The following is a 19,962-nucleotide window of genomic DNA, read 5'->3' as shown; positions in this document are numbered from 1 at the left end:
ACCACTGTAGTTGATGGGAGAATGGGCCGGATGTGGGACCTCCAAGGTGTTGCTGTGAGGACCCTGGCCGTTGCATTTTGTACCAGCTGTAGATTCCAGATCAAGGCTAAGAGCCTTGTTATATTGCTATACTAGTAATTAAGCCCGCTGTAACTGCAATACAGCGGGCGCTAGCTGGTTGTCGGGCCCCCCCCCTGCGCCGCGGCCTACCCGGGTGTTCTTGTTCTGTGGTGGGGGCCGCGCTGGTGGTGGCTGTGGCGGGCCATCCTCCGTCTTCAGCGGGGTATGTGTCTTCGGCCTCCGCTGACGGCCTCCTCCGTTGCTGACGCGGATGTCTTTGGCTGCGGCGGCTATTTTGGGCGGCGGCTGTCTGAGGCGGCGGCCTGACGTGGCCCAGGTTGGGGGTTGGGCGGGTCAGGAGGCACAAAGCCTCATCAGTCTGGAGGCAAGGGGCCAATCGTCCCCCCCCATCCCAGACCGAGCCCTCCCTCACACCCCTTACTGCTTTATTTATACCACTCCTGCGAAGCAGTATAAAGATGGGACTTTAGATGTATGTAAACCGCCATGAGGCAGTTGTTCCGGGAGGAGTTCCAATTTTTTTTGGGGGGGGAATTAAACAGAATTTACACCATTTGTTTTTCATATCATTCCATTCTATTCTAGTAGTCCCTTGCCACATCTGATCCTTGTTGTTGCTTCAATGTTTCAAAGATGCAAGTTATAAAAAACGTTTAATATGCTGTGAATTGAATCCAATAGCACCTTTAAGACCAACAAGGATTTACTCAAGGCATGAGCTTTCTTGTGCATGCATTCTTCCACAGACCAAATGAACAATCGTAATAAGTGTGGAGATATAAGGCAAAAGCAAATTGTGGCACATTAGTAAACTATGTCATAATATCCAAATTAAGCCATATGATAATTCTTTGCTAAAACAGCTAATCTGTCCTTTTCAGTTCAGCAAAGAATTATCATACGGCATCATATGGCTTAATTTGTACTGCAACATACAGTGATAAGACTGTTTAAAACTCACTTTCTGCTGTTTGCTTTAATTTGTGTTCCTAGTTTGGCAGAATTAGAATACTGTCCATATACACGGCTTTGGCTTTGGAGCAGATGGTATAATACTACAATGCAAATAATGTAAATTTTTGTGGCTGCTGCATAGGACTGGAGCCTGAAAAAAAATAATATGCACAGATGGGAGTAACAGCCACTGAATTCAAGAGGGCCTGTACATGTTTACTCAGAAGCAAGACTGGGATTCTGTGCAACTGTAATTGTGAATGCTGAAAGTGTAATGATCCAATACAAAGCAATGGTCACTGGCTTCCTGCTACTTGCACAGAAGCATAAAGGGGGGGGGGGGCTTTTCCCAACAAAAAGCATGCAATTTGCCATTCTACTAGCCTTCACCAGTCTGAGAGTAAGAAAAATGTATTTAGGATATAACCTCCATATACACAGGACACTACCACCTTTCTGTTAGGAAAATGGATGGACACCTGAAAATAATGTCCAAACCAGTTCCCTGCAATCTTGGGTTAGCAGAGATAAAAACCAATTATCTCTGCATGTGAACAATGTGAAACTTGTTTAACAGAGTCCTAGTTAAACCTTCCTTTGAGAAATGTATTTGTGATTACTCCCCCCCCCCCTTTTCATGGTGATAGCTGCTGGGCAGGGGGTTCTGTAGGAAAAATGGGGGTGGAGGGAAGATCCCCCCCAGCTCTACACAATCCATTCATACCAACTCCTCTCCAGTTCTTTTATACGCATATAATTTGCACCTCCTCCAAGAGCTGAGCCAGAGAATCTAGCCCGTGTTGAAGGCACCTGCTTTTAGAAGGGACAGGGAGAAACGGCTCTGGCGGATTCTTTAAGGCAGATGCGCAAAAGAAGCAGCTTTGGACCCATGGCAAGTAAGGGGGCCGCCTGCGGTACCCCTGGCTTCTCTTCAGACAAACCTCTGGGTTCTTTGCGCCCGGCAATCAGGCGACTGGCTGTGCGTGGGCACCGGAGCAGCCGAACAGGTGACGCGGCTGTTCCAAGAGCGCGGTGCCAGCTGCTTCGTCACGGCAGATTCCTTCCAGCGCTTGTTCGTGCCCCGCATTTCGGCGAACGCCTCTCTGAATAATCACTTTTCCCGCTCTTCTTTGGCAAGGAAAGGGTGGAGTCCCTGGAATGGTATGTTCCCCTGTGCCCTTTGTCCCAGCACGGGGAGCTACCCAAGGCCACCCACCCTAGTCGCCTGGCGCCTGCCAACTCCAAATCATTGCTCCCTAACTAAATAGTTGTGGTCAATGGCGAGTCGCTGAAAAGGTACCGGGGCTGACGTTTTTTAAATTATTAATAAAAAAAGAAAAGAGCCGCCGGCGTCTTCCTTCATGTTCCTATATGGGGGAGGTGGGTCCCGCACTCTGTGCATGTGCGGAGGCCTTTGGCCCCTTTCCAGGTCGGAATCTTGGCATCGAAGCTGGGTTCCCGCTCCGAGGGCTGGCCGTGGCTATGCTAATGTCCTCCGCCGTCGATGTGGCCAGCTCAGCCTGCCCTGCTACCGCTGGGCAGGGCCTCGCTCCATTCCCCGAGTGACAGCAGGCTAATGGGATCAAAAGCTCCCTCCCTCTGCCTGGAGGGCGCAGGAACCTTCGGCGCTCCCCAGGCCTTCGACGCCGGCCGTCTAGCAACAACCCCTCGGCGCTCTCCCGGGGGGCTGCCGGGCCCGCCCACCAGAAGCTTGAACTAGAGGGAGGGGCAAAGGGAAAAGGGCTGCTGTCGCCAGGACCGGGGGGGGGGGGGGAGCGGGAAGCAGCCTGTTGCTTCGGCCAAGCTCCGGGACGCGAGAGCAGTAGGCGGCAGAGGTAAGTTTCCTAGTAACCTTTTCTCCCGGGAAGCTGCGGTGGAGCGGGACTCGTTGCCGCGTCTCCCAGCCCGGGATCTTGCGCCGGGGAGGGGGGAGGTTGGCTCGGGATGGAAAGCGCGAGGGGAGGGCGCTGCTTCCTGTGTGCTGTTCCTTAGACCCGTCCCCCAGCAAGCAAGCCAGCAAGCCAGCAGGCAAGCAAGCGCTAGGGCGCCTCGGTCGCTCCAGGCGCAGTCCTGCCGAGCCCCGGCTGTGGAGCGTTTGGGGGAAAAGGTTGTGCCCCTCCGGCCGGCAGTTGAGGCTCCCGAAGGTACCGACCCGGGGTGGTGGGTGGGTGGATGGGTGGGCGGCGGCGCTTCTTCTCCCCGAAGAGGACCGGAGTGAGGCCAGGCAGAAGTGTTCGGAAAGAAGATTCGCGGCTGCCCCTTGAGTAGCCTTCGGCCTGGAGCAATTAAGCGGAGGAGCCGCGCGGGCTTGGACGCCCACGTCGCTCTTTGCGGGCATTCCTTCTGGGGGGCAACAGCTGTTCGATGGGGGAATGGCCACACCCGCCCCGCGATGCGTGGGGGAAGAGTCGGCCTGATTCGCTCTGGTGGGACTGAGATGGGCGCGCATGGACTGTTTGAATTGCAAAAGTTAATAACGCCTTAGCGTTTCAATATGAGATGCCTCACATCTTTGTATAGCATATATTATATACACACACTCACACCTCAGTTTAGAACATTTTAATACCCCTTCTCTAGGAACCTGTCCCACTTGTGTCCCCTGCATGCCCTTGACTGCGAAGGGGAGGCCCTCCGGAGGTGGGGAATCCCACTGTTGTGGAGCAAACTCGTCCACTTGGTGTGTGTGTGTGAGAGAGAGAGAGAGAGAGACATAAGGCTACAGAGCGTCTTTTGTAAAGGCTATGTGGTGAACTGCTTCCCACACTGAAACTTGAGCCAGAGTACTTGCAGTAGAATGTGGCAGCAGCTCTGTTAAAGGGAATAGGTAGTTTCAGTCATGTGTTCTCTCCCCCCCACCAGTTCTTCCTCTTTCAGGTATGGTGTTCTGTAACTTTCACTTAGAGAGGTTACATTTTTGTAGGTAAGCAGGATGGGGTTATATCGTATCTAGAGTATGTTGAGTTGATTGTTAAAAGGTGGGTAGTCAGAAATGGTTTCCAGACAAAATCATATTTTCTGCTATGTTTGTGGACTGAAGGAATCCTTTTTTTTCAAGTTACTGCTTCTTCACAATTTGATATAGGCTCCTAGCCTACTGGTTCTCAGGGATTATGATAGTAGATAACATAAATAGGAAGAGGCAGTCTTGAGAACAAAGAAAGATGGCCCTTACTTCCCCAGTCTTTTTGTCCAAGGAGAGATGGTGTGGTGGAGACATTGTTTTCAAACTGTATTTTATACAGAAAATCAGGGTGGCAAGCCTTGTGCCTTTAATGGTGCAAAGTATCTACTGCTCTGCTGTGTTGATCTGTCTAATGAAGCTGAATTGTGTAAAGGTCTGGTTGAGTGGCATTTTAGTTGGAGTTTTGTGGTTCTCTGACTCCACAAATTTTGATAGCCCTGGCAATGAGAGAAGTGAATACGCTTTATTGGTGCTTGCAGACTGGGTTCATAATGCTGGATTTCTAACATGTCTAAAGAGGAAAGACCACCTGTGGTTTGTCCTTACCTGGTTACAGAACAGGTCAGAAGCTTCTCTAAGGAAGTGTCAGAGGAGTTTTACAGACTGTACAAACCCTGTCAACCAGTTAAACGGCTTTTTGTGCCAGCTATGTTTTCCTTACTTGTTGCACTTAATAAGATCTATTTCTTTGAAGGGCTGGTCAGAGAGAGGAGGGAGAAAGCCATAAGCTGCTTCAAACATGCACTTCTGAATTTCTCTAAATGCTTTCCCAAATTGCTAGGAGCCTGCTTGCATTGTTATGTTAAAACATGTCCATTGTTTAATAATGGTTTACCAGTACAGACCTCTAAGAGAGCCCTCCTTATTTTGCTTAGAAAACAACATGTGTTCCTTTGGCTAGTCTCTCTGCCTCCCCTGCCCCCATGAAATAAAGCATTTGTAAGCTGTGTTTCACAGAGTAAAATAACAATTGCTGGACGGAACTTCCTGTTTCAAGGTGTAAATTGATCTCTGGGTGGAGCAGATGTGGAATTCTTTCTAATGCATTTCACAATTAGATCGGTTGTGGTTCAGGGGAGCGTTTTTTTGCCTCAGTTTCCTTTATCCATTATCTTAGATATCCTCAAAATGGAAATGATTACGTCTGAAATGTATTGCTATTACGGTATTTATGTCACCATGGACCCTGGGATTGCATCACTTCAGATGTTAATTTCTTGTTCTTTGAAATTATCTTCACAAACAAATAAAAATGCACACATACACATGGTTCATATCCCTTCAGTGTCTTTGGTCTAGGCAGGTCTGTTGCTCCTGAGACAAAATGAGCAGTCTTCCATTTGCCCTCTTTTGGTGGCCAACCGTTTTGACATATCGGAAGAAGTGAAAGGTTATGCCTAGAATTAAATTTTGTTGGCCTTAAAGGTGCCCCTGGATTCAAACTTTGTTCTGTTGCTTCAGACCAACACAGCTACCCATCTGAATCTAAACTATTAGAAGTTAGATTTGTGTACTCCAGTGTTTCGCAACTTTTTTTACTGTTGAGAAACCCCTGAAACATTCTTCATGCATTGAGAAATCCCAGAAGTAGCCTGATCATGCAGAATATGGTTGGGAAGCATAGCTGTGAATATATCGACCCAGTGCTCCTCCCTTCCTGCCACTTCCAGGCCCATCATTGGCCATTTGGGGAGGGGTGGGTGGGTCAAAATGACCATATATGGTCATATCACCTAATAAATGTTTAACAAATTCTAAAAATATATAAAATTAATTAACTCCCACCCATTCGTGAAACATATCCAGGGCCTTCAAGAAACCAGGGGGTTTCACAAAACTCTGGTTGAGAAAGCCTGGGGTAGTCTTATATCCATACTTACTTAAGGTTTGATTTTCTAGACCAAAGTGGAGGGGAGATTTCTGGGCAATATATTAATCAGAACCTCATGGATGGATCTGCTATTAGTAAACATCTATAGGAGTATCCCTTTTTTAACTCTCAAGGGCATAGGCTAAATGAATCCTTCTAGACAGGTTTCTCTTCCATCAACCCCCTCTCGACAAGGAAAGTAACTGTTTAGCAGTCCATTAATCTCTGATTGTTTCTTGTGATATGCTAGCTTCATGCACTGACTGGTTAGTTGAAGAAATGCACCAGATATAGAGTGGGAACTGTCTGGTTTATTTTAGATGTTACTTGAGAGCCAGCATGGTGTAGTTGTTAAGGGTTATGGACTCTTATCCAGAGAATTGGTTTTGATTCCCCACTTCTCCACATGTAGCCAGCTGGTGACCTCAGTTCTCTCAGAGCTCTCTCATCCCCACCTTCATTATAGGGTGTCTGTTGTGTGCAGAGGAAGGGAAGGCAATTGTAAGCCACTTTGAGACTGCTTTGGGTAGTAAAAATCAGGGTATAAGAACAATCTCCTCCTCCTCCTGCTGCTGCAAGTGGGGTTAGGGAACTCTAGAGATATTATATATATCATTAATAAATGTCACCTTATATCAGCCTTTTCAACTTTTCTATGATTGAGAAACCCCTGAAAAATTCTTCAGGCTTCGAGAAAACCCAGAAATGGTGAGATCGTGAAGAATATGGTTGGGAAGTATAGCTGTGTACATGCCCACTCCTCCCCTCCCCACCTCCTCCAGGATGATCATTGGCCATTTATGGGAGTGGGTGGGGCAGGTTGACATGCCTATATATATAGTCATGTCCCCCAATAAATGTTTAATAATTTTAAAATATATATTAATGAATTAATTCATTCCCACCCATTTGGAAAACCCTTTCAGGGCCATCACAAAATCCTAGTTGAGAAAGCCTGCATTATATGGATACATGGTACTCACTATGAATGTATTGCCTGTTTGGCCTCTTTGCTTATAGCAGGAGATACGTATGTCTTGCTGGATAAATTAGTAGGTGTCATAGGTGAGTGTTTTTGTAGGAAAGCTGGAGGTGGTCTGCCTGCCTTGATAGTGAAGTACCAATTCACATCACCTTCAGATTGAAAAGTCGTCTTTGCTAACGGGTTCCGATGTGCTCCCTTCCTCCTTTGGAACTGTATACAGAACTTTTCTATTGTCTGAATATTACTCATCATATTTTTGGTGGTGGTAGAAATTGTTGTCAGGTCAAAGGTGACTTAAAGCAACCTTGTGCTGGTTCTCAAGGCAAGAGTTGTTCAGAGGTGGCATGCCACTCCTGCCTCCCTGTCATGACTCCCATCCAAATATTATCCTGCTTAGTTTCCAAAATCTGACAAGGTCAAGACATTCATATCTTTAGAGTTCTTTAACTGTGCCTTTTTTTCTGCAATCCTTATGTTTCCCCTGTTACTTTTATAAGAATATATTCCGCATTGGAGTAGGCAGACTTAACTTCTCTGTAGCTGTTAAGGTCTATTGCCTACTCAGAACAATGGCTTTTGGCTTAGCAGCCGGCTCAAGGTTGACTCAGCCTTCCATCCTTCCGAGGTGAGTAAAATGAATACCCAGCTTGCTGCTGGGGGGTAAAACGGTAATGACTGGGGAAGGCACTGGCAAAGCCACCCTGTATTGAGTCTGCCATGAAAACACTGGAGTGCGTCACCCCAAGGGTCAGACATGACTCGGTGCTTGCACAGGGGATACCTTTACCTTTAAGGAGGAAGAAAAGACTTAATGTACCAATTTGCATGTGCTTGTGGATGTTACAAGTATACCCAATGCACAGAGTTTTGGGGCAGTTACTACCTGAAAACTCAATTTTGGTTGCATGAAATGGCACAAAGATATGTTGGATCTGTAACAGGTATGTGCATCTATATAAGGGTTTTAAGGCTGCTTGTGGACAACGTAATCCTGCTGCTCCCATAAGCCACCTTCTCAGTATACCAGCAGTGTGTACAACAGATTATCAACACAATTAGTCTACACTGGAACGCAATACAGAAACCCATGTAATTAGGCCAAAACCAAATCTTTTTCTGTTCACCCAATGACTACCTGCTTCATCTGATTTTCCATAGTTGTGCAAGACAAATCCCTTTTTTCTGTATGGATTGTAGTTCAGGGTGATATCTGATTTATAAATTAAACAGATAAATATATTTTTGAATTTACTGTGAGTATTCTCAAAGGAAACCTACTTTGTACAGGCCGAACCCAGATGTGGAAAAACATTTCTCATACTTTCACTTATTTTTTAAATTATGTTTTAAAAAGTTGACTGAGATTGCATGCTCAAATGGTGCATCATCAAATATTGATCATAGCACCTTGGCCCTGTGCTGTGTCTCTGTAAAGATCTTATTGATCTTTACAGAGGATTGCACAGCCAGATGAACAGCCATGAGGGTTTGGGTTGGGCTACTAAATACATTTCATAGATTAAATTGGCCTTCCTTGTTTAAAAAAAACAAAACCTTTGTATTGGCACTAGGTGGATATTAATTAGTAATGATTCTGATGGGAGGCAAATGGAGGTGAGAATACTGGCTGACTGACCCATATCTGATCCATGGCTTGTGGAGGAGGTGTAATTTTGTTCAGCATTGACCGCACAGTACCTCTTGGATTACTTAGCCAATGACAGGGCCAATAATGTCAAGCTGTGTTGAATTGTCAACAGGTTAGCATAGGATTAATTTAGTTCATTGACAGAAGAATAAGTGTCTATCATAGTGCTTGTTTTAAACCAGTGCATTGTCTTTGAAAAAGTGCTTTACTCCAGATCTTCGCAAATTCAGTAAGGCCGTTGTTTTAACTCATTGTAGTAATACAGATGAACTGCTCTAGTATATTAACAATTTATTTGTCAAGTTATTCGCAACTTCTGCATGCCTAATGTATCCCAAGTTAAGGCAATAGCTGTGTACCACAAAGTATGAAATAGCAGCTTTAGGTGAATAGAGACATGGTAAAACGTCTTAAGAAGGATCCATGGAAGTCAGAGTTAAAAATTATTGGGAATTAAATTGGGTTAGTATTCAGAGTCCAATAGACTAAATTTAATCTCCAGCCATTTTTATCAAGACTTTATATGAGTAAATCCTTACAACAAACCTATCTTCAATAAATCTCTGGACAGATTAAAATCTATCAGTTTTTAAAGTGCCACAGCATTAACAGTTAGGGATGCCAATCCCCAGGTGGAAATTATATCTCATCGCCAGACTGAAGAGATCAGTTCCCCTGGAGAAAGTGGCTGCTTTGGAGGGTGGACTCCATCGTATTATACTCAACTGAGGTCACTCTCTATTCCAAATCCCACCCACTTCTGAGATTACCCCCCCCCAAAGCTCCAGGCATTTTCCAACCCAGAGCTGACAACTCTAGACTCACTTATGTTTTAAAATACTTTTTAGTAGGCCATTATTTTCCCTATTTTATGGATGAATTGTTGGTGAAAAGAAATTTGAGCCGATGGCTTGCTAAGGCCTCTGGTGAGCTTTAAACTTCATATCTTATGCTTTTAACTACAAACCTTATAATGTGTTTTTCAACACATCTGGTGTACATTTTCAGCTGTACTTGTTATTTGCAATCCTGGCGTTTTCATAGCTATCTCTAAACTTAATCATGTACTTAATACCTATAAATAAATATTTAAATATTTAAAATGTATTAGGATTTATGTATTGAATATTAAAAGCTAAGCACAGGAACATTGCATCTCAGGCCTGCATAGATTTACACGAAGTCCACGATGCAGAATATTCTGCATGATCAGAAGTGATCACAGGATCCAACTCCCAGTGTTTGTAGCCCTAATAGAGGTTGACACGTGATTTTGTTTTGACCATAGGTTCAATTAACATGTTGCCGACACAGTACATTTAAGGGCATTCCATTTCCTTCTAGAAAATCTTCCTAGAGCCATATCCTCAATTTCCTCCACACACTTCCAGCTACGTTCTTCCGACTGCTGTCTCCTTCTGGTGCCCTCGAATAGGGTTATTCATATGGTGACGCTCAAAGTCACAGGCCTTTAATGTTTTCTGTCCAGTGCTTTGGAATGGCTTGCCAAGTAGGCATGGAGGCACTGCATTCAGGAAAGAATACCAAGGTTTTTTTTTATTTCAGAGGGTATATAGTGTTGTTTGACTGATTCAGCTGCGTTTTGAACCTTTGTGCTGTTTTTATTTTGCCAGCACACTGTCATTATTTGGAATCTTTTCTTTCTTGTGAACCACCTTGAGTCTAAGGTGATATGATGGGATATAAATATTTAAAATAAAATGAAACAAGATTGGATTAAAATCAACATTTAAATATAGCATTGTATGTAGTTTATCATCATTTAGTTTCTAGCCCTGTGCCTGTATCTCCTTCTTATTGAAGTCAAGTTTATCTTGGCTTTAACAAGTTCAATAAAGCTGCTTTATAATTCTAACTACTTAATTAAGTGAAGTTTGAAGCCTTCTATCAGAGGAAGAGAGACAAGCAGGAAGAGGTTCTTCTATTTTAAGGTAGGAGAGCTTGAGAATATTTTCATGAAATGTGCAAAAATGCATATCATTATATTTACTGAAATGGCAAAGCAGAACTATTTTGTATGCTTTTTCAGTTCAGATAAAAGTTTATCCACTCTTGCTACCTTTAAAAAATAATTGTCTGTGCTGTTTCATCTGAGAAGCTCAATGCAAATGAATATTTTTTTTTAATTTGCAAAGGTAAGCAACTTCCAAACACATTTAAAAAGTTTTAACTGAATGTATGATATGCAGTTTGTCTAGCCTGTGGTTAGCAAAATAACTGCTGTAAAGGTGATTATTGTGCAGGTGGGTCTTCTGAACTGGTTAAGCCTCCCTGCCCCTGGACTTTGAGGAATGTAGCAACTCAAAACAGGAAATTACCTATTGTGATTTATCTTCCATAAACTCTTTTAGTTCATTTTGTTATGGGATTGGCTTGTTGCTGTGCATGCTTGGCAGTGTGGGCTTAAAAGTTTGCCTTACCTATGTTGAGCTTAGAGGAGGAGTTCTCCATGTTCTTGATAAAGAGTGGGTGATTTCCTGTGTAGTAGCAGGTGATGTGATAACAGTAAATTCTATATTTGCATCTATTTTTACCTCTTATTTTAGTCTTACAACCTAAGCTTTTAATCTGTTTCTCTTCTTCTCTGGCTGCTGAGGAGCCCTAAAAAATGCTAATTTTGCAGGCTAAAGTTTGTGGTAAATAACCAAACTTGGCTGTATCAGTTACTGCAGACTGCTGTTCGAGTAAATTATAGTAACTTTACTAGTAAATCATAGATGTTGGTAATAGTCACACAGAGCTTGTTCTTCATGCATACACTGTATGTTGCCAGTTTCTAAATAGAGCTGTCATGGTCATGAACAGTGGTACCAAACTAGTATCTTGAAAGACATCATCTCTGTTTATAATGTGAATGGCAATAGACTATAGAGGCTCTAGCTGAAATGTTTTTAATAAGTCTGTCAACAAAAAAGATCTGAACTGTGCAAACTGCAGGCCAATATTTTGCCTCTGGAATGAAGATGCGATTCTCCAAGTGGAAATGTATGCTCCATAGCGGAGGTGGAGCAAACATGCTAGTAAAATGGAGGAGAGGAGAATGGTGTAAGCCATATTAGGTGGACTATAAATGAATTAAATACATAAATATGTGGTACAAATTAGCCAATACAACTTTTAAAGATTTTAAAGATTGTATGTATCAAGAATGGTAATTATTATGCAAGTGAGAAACTGAGTGACAGCTGAAAGGTTTTGGTATTTTTATTGTACAGATTTGTATAGTGTAGTCAGGAGATCTGAGAACTGTCTGGCAGCCAAGCAAGTGAAATTTGTAGTGGCATATCTACCTTATTTGGTGCTCAGGACAAGTGGGTAGATGGAGCTTGGTGAGGCAGGGAGTAGGGCCTCTGCAAAGAAACGTCTGCCTGTAAACTGGCCCTCCTCCCCAGTGCCCGATGTCCTGTCGCCTCTCACTGAGGGTGGTGTCAGAGGAGCCAGCTGCCTTGGGCCACGAGTCCCTCAGCTTGATCCTGCCGTCAGGAAGATGGGATGGGGACTGGCAGCTGTCGGGAGCAACCCATACAGATACCTGCACCAGAGGGAAGGCTGTGGTTGTTTGAGCTGGGTGACATCTCACCATTGCGAGCAGTTGTATCCATGGCATTGAGGGGCTGGGCCACCTGCCACTGGTGCACACACTGCTGAGTCTGTGTTCACCTGCTGGGGAGTGGGTGTCAGGGGCAGGTGCTGATTGGGGTGGGTAGTCCCCACTGCCCTTGGGGGGCTTTATGGGACCCTGTGCACAGGGCTGTTTTAAGAGCATTACAGGCCCTCAGGCAGAGCAGTGCACCTACGCAACCACTCACAGGAATAAAAACATAAATTATCAATAAAATTAAACATGTTTATCAATACCTCCAACAAAATCAGTGTTTACAGGATGTTTTAAAATGTTTATAGCAAAGACTAATTAGCACAAATGTTTAGACAATATAGTATGAGCCTTGAACTTGAAAAGCAAGGATATCAACATATAAATGGTACTCAGTTATTAAATCATACAGACAAAGCTGGCATAAGATGGAATTACATTCTCCAATTTTCCTATCTTATATAAACAGCTTGTACATTTACACATCACAGACTAATAGTACGTACATAAGTTAGCATGGCCCACCTATGCTTGTGGGGCTCGCAGGCAACTGCCCACTGTGCACATGCATTAGACAGCCTGGCCTGTGCTCCTCCCCGCTGGGTGTGAGCCCTGGCCACCATGCCCTAAGTACCCTGTTGGGACATTCAGTGGTGACTTGCTATTGCCTGGCTCCGCATCATGTGTTCCTTGAAGGAACTCCATTCAAATATTGGCCAGGGTTGGCCCTGCTTAGCTTCCAAGATCCAAGTTAATATCTAGTTACCTACCCATTTATGGCCCCACCCACGCAGCTTGTCCACCTGGGTATGCATTGTTCCATCCCAAATCATGCTGAATTTTTGGGACAACTCAATGCACACAATAGGCATTCTATGACTATATCACTGCTGTTTATAATCTGTCACTATTTATGTAAATTAATCTTTAAGTGTAATTTTTATCTATTGTAATTTATATTTTGTTGTACACCGCCCTGAGCTAGCTCGCTGAGGGGGTAGTCTAAAAATCTAATAAACTAAAGTAAACTACGATCTCACAAGACTGGGCTTGCTTGAACTATCCAGATTTTGGAGCAAGGGATGGGGCATGAAGCTAATAGTGACAATCGTTCCTCTGGCAAAATAATAATGAAATCTTTCCTCTTAAACCTATGAGCTCAGTGCTTTACCCAAATTGTCAGTTATTATTTCAGTCAATACTCTCTCTGAATGCACATGATTGTGATGTTTAACATATTCAGTGCTTTCATGTATGTAAACCTTGTTTTGCAGTTATGAGATATCTCATAGAAGCTGTATTGCCAAGGGGTATGCATTTGAGAATGGCTTCCTGTACTAAGATCCTGTCTTCTATTAGAAGTGAATGTAAATATTGTTAAGAGGAAGCTTTAGGCACCTTTCTACAATGTGTGCCTTATTCTTAAGCATTATTTTGGCAAAACTTTTTGAAAGCAAAGTGGGTTTGTCACTGGAACAATTTTGGGAATTACAGAATAACCTCCGCTTTAAAAGGTTTTTAAAGATTACAAGAATAGCACAATCAAGTTGGAAAGAAAATAACATTGTTTCATGAGGCCTCCATCAGCTTGTGTTTAATGTCTTTCAAATAAACTTTCATTTATTTTTTAGAAATTATAACTTTCTAATTTTTGTCCAAGGTAGTTTATAATATATTTTTAATGTAAAAGACACAATGTTGTAAAATACATTACTAAAAGATTTATCTTGTGATAATAATTGATTATGTCACACAGACCATCCAGCAGACAGAGGGAAACCATGAATAGTTAGCAAAGGCCTTCAGAAACAGAGCCTTTTGGCAGGGCCTCCTAACTACAATAGTGAAAGAAAACAGGGGAAGCAACTTCCTTTAGGTACCAAGCAAATTAGCCCAGCTGGAGGAGCAGGCAGAATGGCCTGCTAGGATTAACTAAGCTCATGTACAGCTTCGTAGTAGGAGAGATGGCCCTCTAGGTCCATGCCTCCCAGGACATGAAGGGCTTTATAGGAAAGAACCAGCGCCATGCATCCTATCACTCAACTGGGTAAAGTTTGGAACCTTCAAACTAAAGAGCCGCTTAAGCTGGTGGAATACAGACTTGGTAAAAATTCAGCACAAAGGTGAGAGGATATGCATTGTGGCTCAATGTGGTTTTACCAGATGAGCCCAGAAGAGAGTTCTTCGCTACTGACCCAACCTGTTTTTCCAAAAAGCATTGCAGGAATTCCAGTGATTTCTACATTGTATGATATTGGTCATATAACTAGCTAGGATAGGCACAGTAGTTCCTTCTTGTACATCAGCTTTGCTAATTGGTATCCCTGTCTTCTGCCCTGAATTCAATTTCAGTTTAATGGTATAATGCGGGGGTCGTCAACCCCCGGTCTGCAGCCCGGTTTCGGGCTGCTAAGGCCTTGGTACGGGGCCGCCGGCAATCCAGCTAGCTTCTCGCTGCAAGGGGGGAAGAGGCAGGCGCGGCCGCCGGCATGCTGGCGGATGCAAACGCTCATGCGTGGAGCTGCCACGCATGCACGTTTACGCCCTGGCAGGTGCAAACGCGCATGCGAGGCAGCTCTGAGCATGCACGTTTGTGTGGAGCTGCCACGCATGCGCGTTTGCGCCCTCCAGTGGGGGCAAACCCATTTCAGATGGCTTCAGTTTCAGATGGTTTGCTTTAAGCCATTCAGTCACCACCTCCAAGCACTGAACCAGTGAGCTGGGTGAAAGGGTGCATAAAGATGTTAAAAGACGACAGGAGAGAATCGCACATTGCAGAACTCCACAAAGGAGTTGGCAATGGTTCAATTGATCTTTCCCGAATTGCGACCCTGTGATACTGACTGCAGAGAAAGGAGGTTACCCACTGAAGTGCAGTCTCTGAAATCCCTATGTCAGCAAGGCGGCGAGCAAGAAACTCATGGTCTACCATGTCAAACGCTGCAGTGAGATTAAGTAACATCAACAGCATTGACCTGTCTTGGCTCAGATGTTGCCAGAGATCATTCATCAGGACAATACAGCCCAAGACTGCATTCCCCTTCTTTACAGCCACATCACACTGTTTACTCATATTTAATTTGCGCTTCACAAGTACCCCAAAACAAGCAGACTGCACACATGCAGCTTGAAGTAGTACAGTCCACTAAGTGTTATTTATTAGATTTGCTAAATGTATAAATTAGACCTGAGAGAAATTAAGAGAGTGTGTTTTGAAGTAGTTATGCAGAAAACACACAGCCCCCGCCCCACCCTAGCACACTGTAGAGCCATTGAGACATCTGCTCTGCTTTATATCCTCAGAAAGAGAAGGATGCCATGCATGCTAGATCAGTGGTTCCCAACCCCCGGTTCGGGGACCGGTACCGTTCTGTTGACCAGTCGGTACCGGGCCGCGTCTCCTCCTCATCCTCCTCCCTGGCTGCTGCCTTGGGGGCTGCCCTGCCACTCTGCTGCCGGCTCACCTTTGGTGTTCTCCGGTGGCTGCCATGGCTGAGGCTCCCCCTCGGCGTGGGACTGCGCAGCTGCTGCTGGCAGAGCCCCCCAGAGGGCGGCGGGAAGTCAGGGGCGCCGGCGGGAACGAAAGCGGAGCAGGGGCTCAGGCAGCAGCAGCGACGTCTCCCCCCAGGGCCCCAGTAAAATTGTCAAGCATTGACCGGTCCCCGGTGATAAAAAGGTTGGGGACCACTGTGCTAGATGACATATCCTGCAGGGGAAGAACTGTTATTGATGTGAGGGCATGCAGCCACTAATTTTATCCTACTGGAAAGTGGCATGTATGCTGTAGGCCTCCTGGTCTAATCAGAGTATACATTATTCATTGGATCCAGTGAACTGTTAATGTTACAGGTTTCTGGAGAGCTGTTATCTTTCCCTCCTGAAAACCTACCTCTGAGGGCTGTGGAAACATTCAATAATAAATTGAGATAAAATGTAAAGGACTGCCGTTTTAAGGCAATATCAACAGAAATCACCCCCCTCCATTTCTTGTGCAAGGTCTTCGGCAAACAAAACAAGCAGGTATGGGGTGCTAATCATGCTTTCTTGTTTTAGTCCTCCATCACACTATACTGCTGAGCATTCACTAACCCTTGGGAGCAGCTTTTTGAAGGGTGAAGCACCTATTCCATCCAGGGGATCCAACTCAAAAGTATGTTGAAGGATACTGCAAAAATATTGTGGCGCATACAGCACAAGAATATTGTTCCACATACAGTACCTCTCCCAGGAGAGGCACCTTTCCAGAAGTTGGCCCAGAGGACTTTCGTGGTGTTATTTAATTCTGTGTGGTTCTATGCATCATTTTGATTTTTTTTTGAGGAATGGATGATTCATTTGTGTTTAATGTGGAGGGCACATCTGGGCTCCTTCTCATGCTGTGGGAGATGGCATTGATGTTCCTTGTGGGTGGTGATTCTGCTTCTTGTTCTCTTCTAAATGCTGTTCCTCAAAGCCAGGGGTAGTCCAACTGCGGCCCTCCAGATGTCCATGGACATGCTGGCAGGGGCTCATGGGAATTGTAGTCCATGGACATCTGCAGGGCCGCAGTTGGACTACGCCTGCTCAAAGCGATCTCTAAAGTTGCAAAACAGACTGGTGTGCAGCTATTGCCTTCTAGGCTCACCACTTCTGGAGGATTGTGCTTTTCATGTTTTAAATTTTCAGAGGAAACAATTGAATAAACTAGTTAACAATGACAGAAGATTCCACCATCAAAGCAGAGGAACTGAGGCACAAATGAGGTAGGGGTGAAGGACCCCTCCCCTTCCTTCCCTTTCTGTCTAGTTCCACTTGCACAACTACACATTCCTTCAGGTTAAGCATCCCCAAGGAATTTGTTTTCTATTCCGTTATTAATGTAGATCAGAAAGAAGAATTATATCCTCTCACTTTGGCTATGTATGAGTTTGGGAGATGTGTTGCAAATGTAGGGATTATGAATTATCTTGCATACATAAGGTAGCCATTTTGATGTAACAATGGGCACACAGAGTTATAGAGCATTTCCTAATACATAAGGCATAACTGCTGTCAGTGGCTCTGACTAAAAAAAATACCCAAACAATTGTAAGTGGAATGTGTGAAAATAGTCAGGGATGGCCTGACCATTAGGTGAACCTAGAACAACAACCAGATTTTAATTGGTTGAAGCCTCCCGCCACTTGCAAGATGAAGAGGAAGAGGATGTAGTAGCAGACACTGGACAACACTGGTTACTGTCTGTTTCGCGAGTGAATTGGGACCAAAAAGCTGGACATTGCATTTGCAGAAAGTGGGGTTCCTAGGCCAAGCTAAGGACAGCTATGGAAATACTGATTCTGGGGAAGAAAGGTTTGGAGAAATGCTCCTGCTCCCTTGAGTTCTCAGGGTGAAAGATATGGCTGGGCTCAGGCCTGCCTGGAAAACATATCTTGGTGTCCATTGGCGGGGCAGGTATAGGTTGAGTGGTAACTTCCTCAGGGCTCAAAGCTGTGTCTCAAACAATATATGGCTCAATTTGCAAAAGCACCTAAATCCAAGTTCTAATGTTCATACAAATTGTATGGACTAGTCCAAAAGGGTTGCAGCTCAACAATATTTGGGTTAATGAATATTAAAAATCAATAAAATAACATTTATTGTTATGCTGCTCATTTTGAATGCTGAGCCAGTAAACGCTAATGTTCATTCTAGATGTATAACTTTTTTCTCTATTGAATGGGAAGGCACCAAAGTCATGGCTTGCATAGGGTGCCAAAAAATCTTGGGTCAGCCCAATGAATAGTGCCTGTATGGCAGGCTTACTGGAAAATCTGTTTGGGTACATGGCTGACGCAAAAGCCAATTGCAGAGCAATTTCCAAACTAAAGAAATTGGTGGAAAAATCTCAACTGAGACTGAGGAAAAACACAAACTTTCACAAAGAATGAACCAAATTGACTTCTTAGGTAATAATAATAATAAAGCTTTATTGGCATAAAAACTTTTTAGGCGATATATGTATTTTGCAGTACTTCAGAATCTAAAGAAAACCAATTAAAATTTATTTGTTTTCTTACTTGGTGAATTTAATTCTATAGCAAAAGCAGATATCCTTGGGATCTGGGATCAGAGTGCATTCATTTTATTTAAAATGCACAATTATTCTGCTCTACTTGGCTCCACTAGTTCCTTGGCTCAGTTTGTGGCATCGTTGTTCTTAAATGTCCTTGAAAACATGGAGAATACCAGAATGAAAAGCAGGAATTTTACACTGCTAATAGAAATGTGGGTAGACAACCTTGCTGTCAAATTATAGTTCAGCTGCTTCTCAGTGAGAATGAGGAATGTATAAATCAATTCCTAGTAATGATCAAATGCAGAAAAGCCTTAGGGCTTGTGCCATTACGAGAAAAATGTAGGTTAAATACTGGGGGAACAATCTGGCATTGGTATAAGCAGCCAGTTAGAAAACCAGAACAGCCCAGCCCTGTGAGCTTATGCAAAGTCAGTTGGATATTTATCCACTCAGGGAGCGTTTGGTGGGGAAATGATGCCTGCCACAGTAGAGAGAGGGAAGGGAGGCAGATGGGCTACTGTCCTTTCCATCTTAAAACACATACACTCACAAGCCTGTCTTCTGGCTTCCAAAGAAAGCTTTCTATTTTAGAATGAGAAATGTACAAAACACGCACAGCAAAATTAATTCAGAGCCCCACAGTGTTGGGTTGTCCATGTGGGGATGAGTCAACGTAAGTGATGCCATCATATATCATGAAGTTTAAAAATAACTAGAGTGCAGTTGATGAGGACAGCAGCTTGGAAACATTAACCCTAGACACTACAAATGATGGGAAATGGTGCTATTTAGGAGCTTGTGGGAATAGTGCAAGAACAGGTGGCAGTACACTTTTAGGTGCTGTTTAAAATAATGAATGATAGTGATGACAGTGTGTCTTCCTCTAGCTATGTGTGCTTGCCAGCAGTTTCACAGATAACCATTCCAGATGGATAAAGAAACAGGGCAAGCTGGAGGAAGGCCTATCTCTCAGTTATAAGCCTGCTGTTTTGTCTTGAAGGCAAAATAAAATACATTGCTGACTATCTAGTGAACAACTTTGGTAAAGATAGACCAATCACAACCCTGTCGTGTATAGAGATAGAATAATTTAGGGGGCATTTCTTTTCCCAAGAATTCCCCCCCCCCCCATTTATCTCATAGAAAAAATAGAAATTTAGGGAAGCACTTAAACTTGTGAAATTTTGTCTTTTTTAGACTGAGCGTTGTGCTTTTGAAGTCAAAGGTTTTAATCAGAATGCATAGTTGTAAGGTCATTATGTAAGACAACTTACATTACTAGTCAATCCTGTACTGTAGGTATGGGATACTTGTAAGGCTATATTTAACTTTTGAGTTTTGATTACTGTTGTCCACAATTAACATGCCAAAATATGTATGGTGGTAACATCATGTAACAGTTTAGTGTTTTTATAGTTTTCAAAGTGTGGCTGTAAATGAGGCTCATGCAAGCAACTACCAGAAGTGTTGAACTGCGAACTTTGTGCTTTGAACTGCGAACTTTGAACTGCAGATCTCCTTTCTCATTCAACATGGATTCTCTTCAAAGATTTCATTTATTACTGGGATTTTAAAAGATGAATTCCTGTACTTCTGCTGCATTCCTTAGCCTTACTGTTCTTTATGAGTGGAAAATATTTCTGTATTATGTATCACTTAAAGATCTGCACGTTTGTCAGAGGATCTGTAAGGCAAACCATCTGACACCTTTGAATGATACATAATACTTCAAAAGTTGCATCCTTCTTGCTATTTTTCTCTGTATTTGTGTGCCCCCCCCCTAAACTTTGACCAACTTTTCATCAA

The 19,962-nt window shown here is 43.6% G+C and overlaps 2 protein-coding genes across 5 annotated transcripts in view; one reads left to right on the top strand and one right to left on the bottom strand.

Moving 5' to 3' along the window:
• DDB2 (damage specific DNA binding protein 2) overlaps window positions 1-2,679 on the bottom strand; it is a 53,846-nt gene extending 51,167 nt beyond the window's left edge. Inside the window, exon 1 of the mRNA XM_077322383.1 lies at window positions 1,977-2,679. The gene's annotated coding sequence lies outside the window, so the exon portion shown is untranslated. The remainder of the gene's footprint in view (window positions 1-1,976) is intronic.
• Window positions 2,680-2,770: 91 nt separating this feature from the next.
• PACSIN3 (protein kinase C and casein kinase substrate in neurons 3) overlaps window positions 2,771-19,962 on the top strand; it is a 36,765-nt gene continuing 19,573 nt past the window's right edge. The window contains exon 1 of one of the 4 annotated variants that reach the window (XM_077322389.1): window positions 2,771-2,870. The gene's annotated coding sequence lies outside the window, so the exon portion shown is untranslated. Of the gene's footprint in view, window positions 2,871-3,008; window positions 3,180-19,962 lie in introns of those variants that run through there. The other 3 variants (XM_077322386.1, XM_077322394.1, XM_077322385.1) reach the window with 3 other exon arrangements.

This window comes from Paroedura picta, chromosome 2 (assembly GCF_049243985.1).
Source record: "Paroedura picta isolate Pp20150507F chromosome 2, Ppicta_v3.0, whole genome shotgun sequence".
Classification (NCBI taxonomy): domain Eukaryota; kingdom Metazoa; phylum Chordata; class Lepidosauria; order Squamata; family Gekkonidae; genus Paroedura; species Paroedura picta.
Note: the sequence above shows the minus strand (reverse complement) of the source record. Positions and strands in the feature narration are given on the sequence as shown.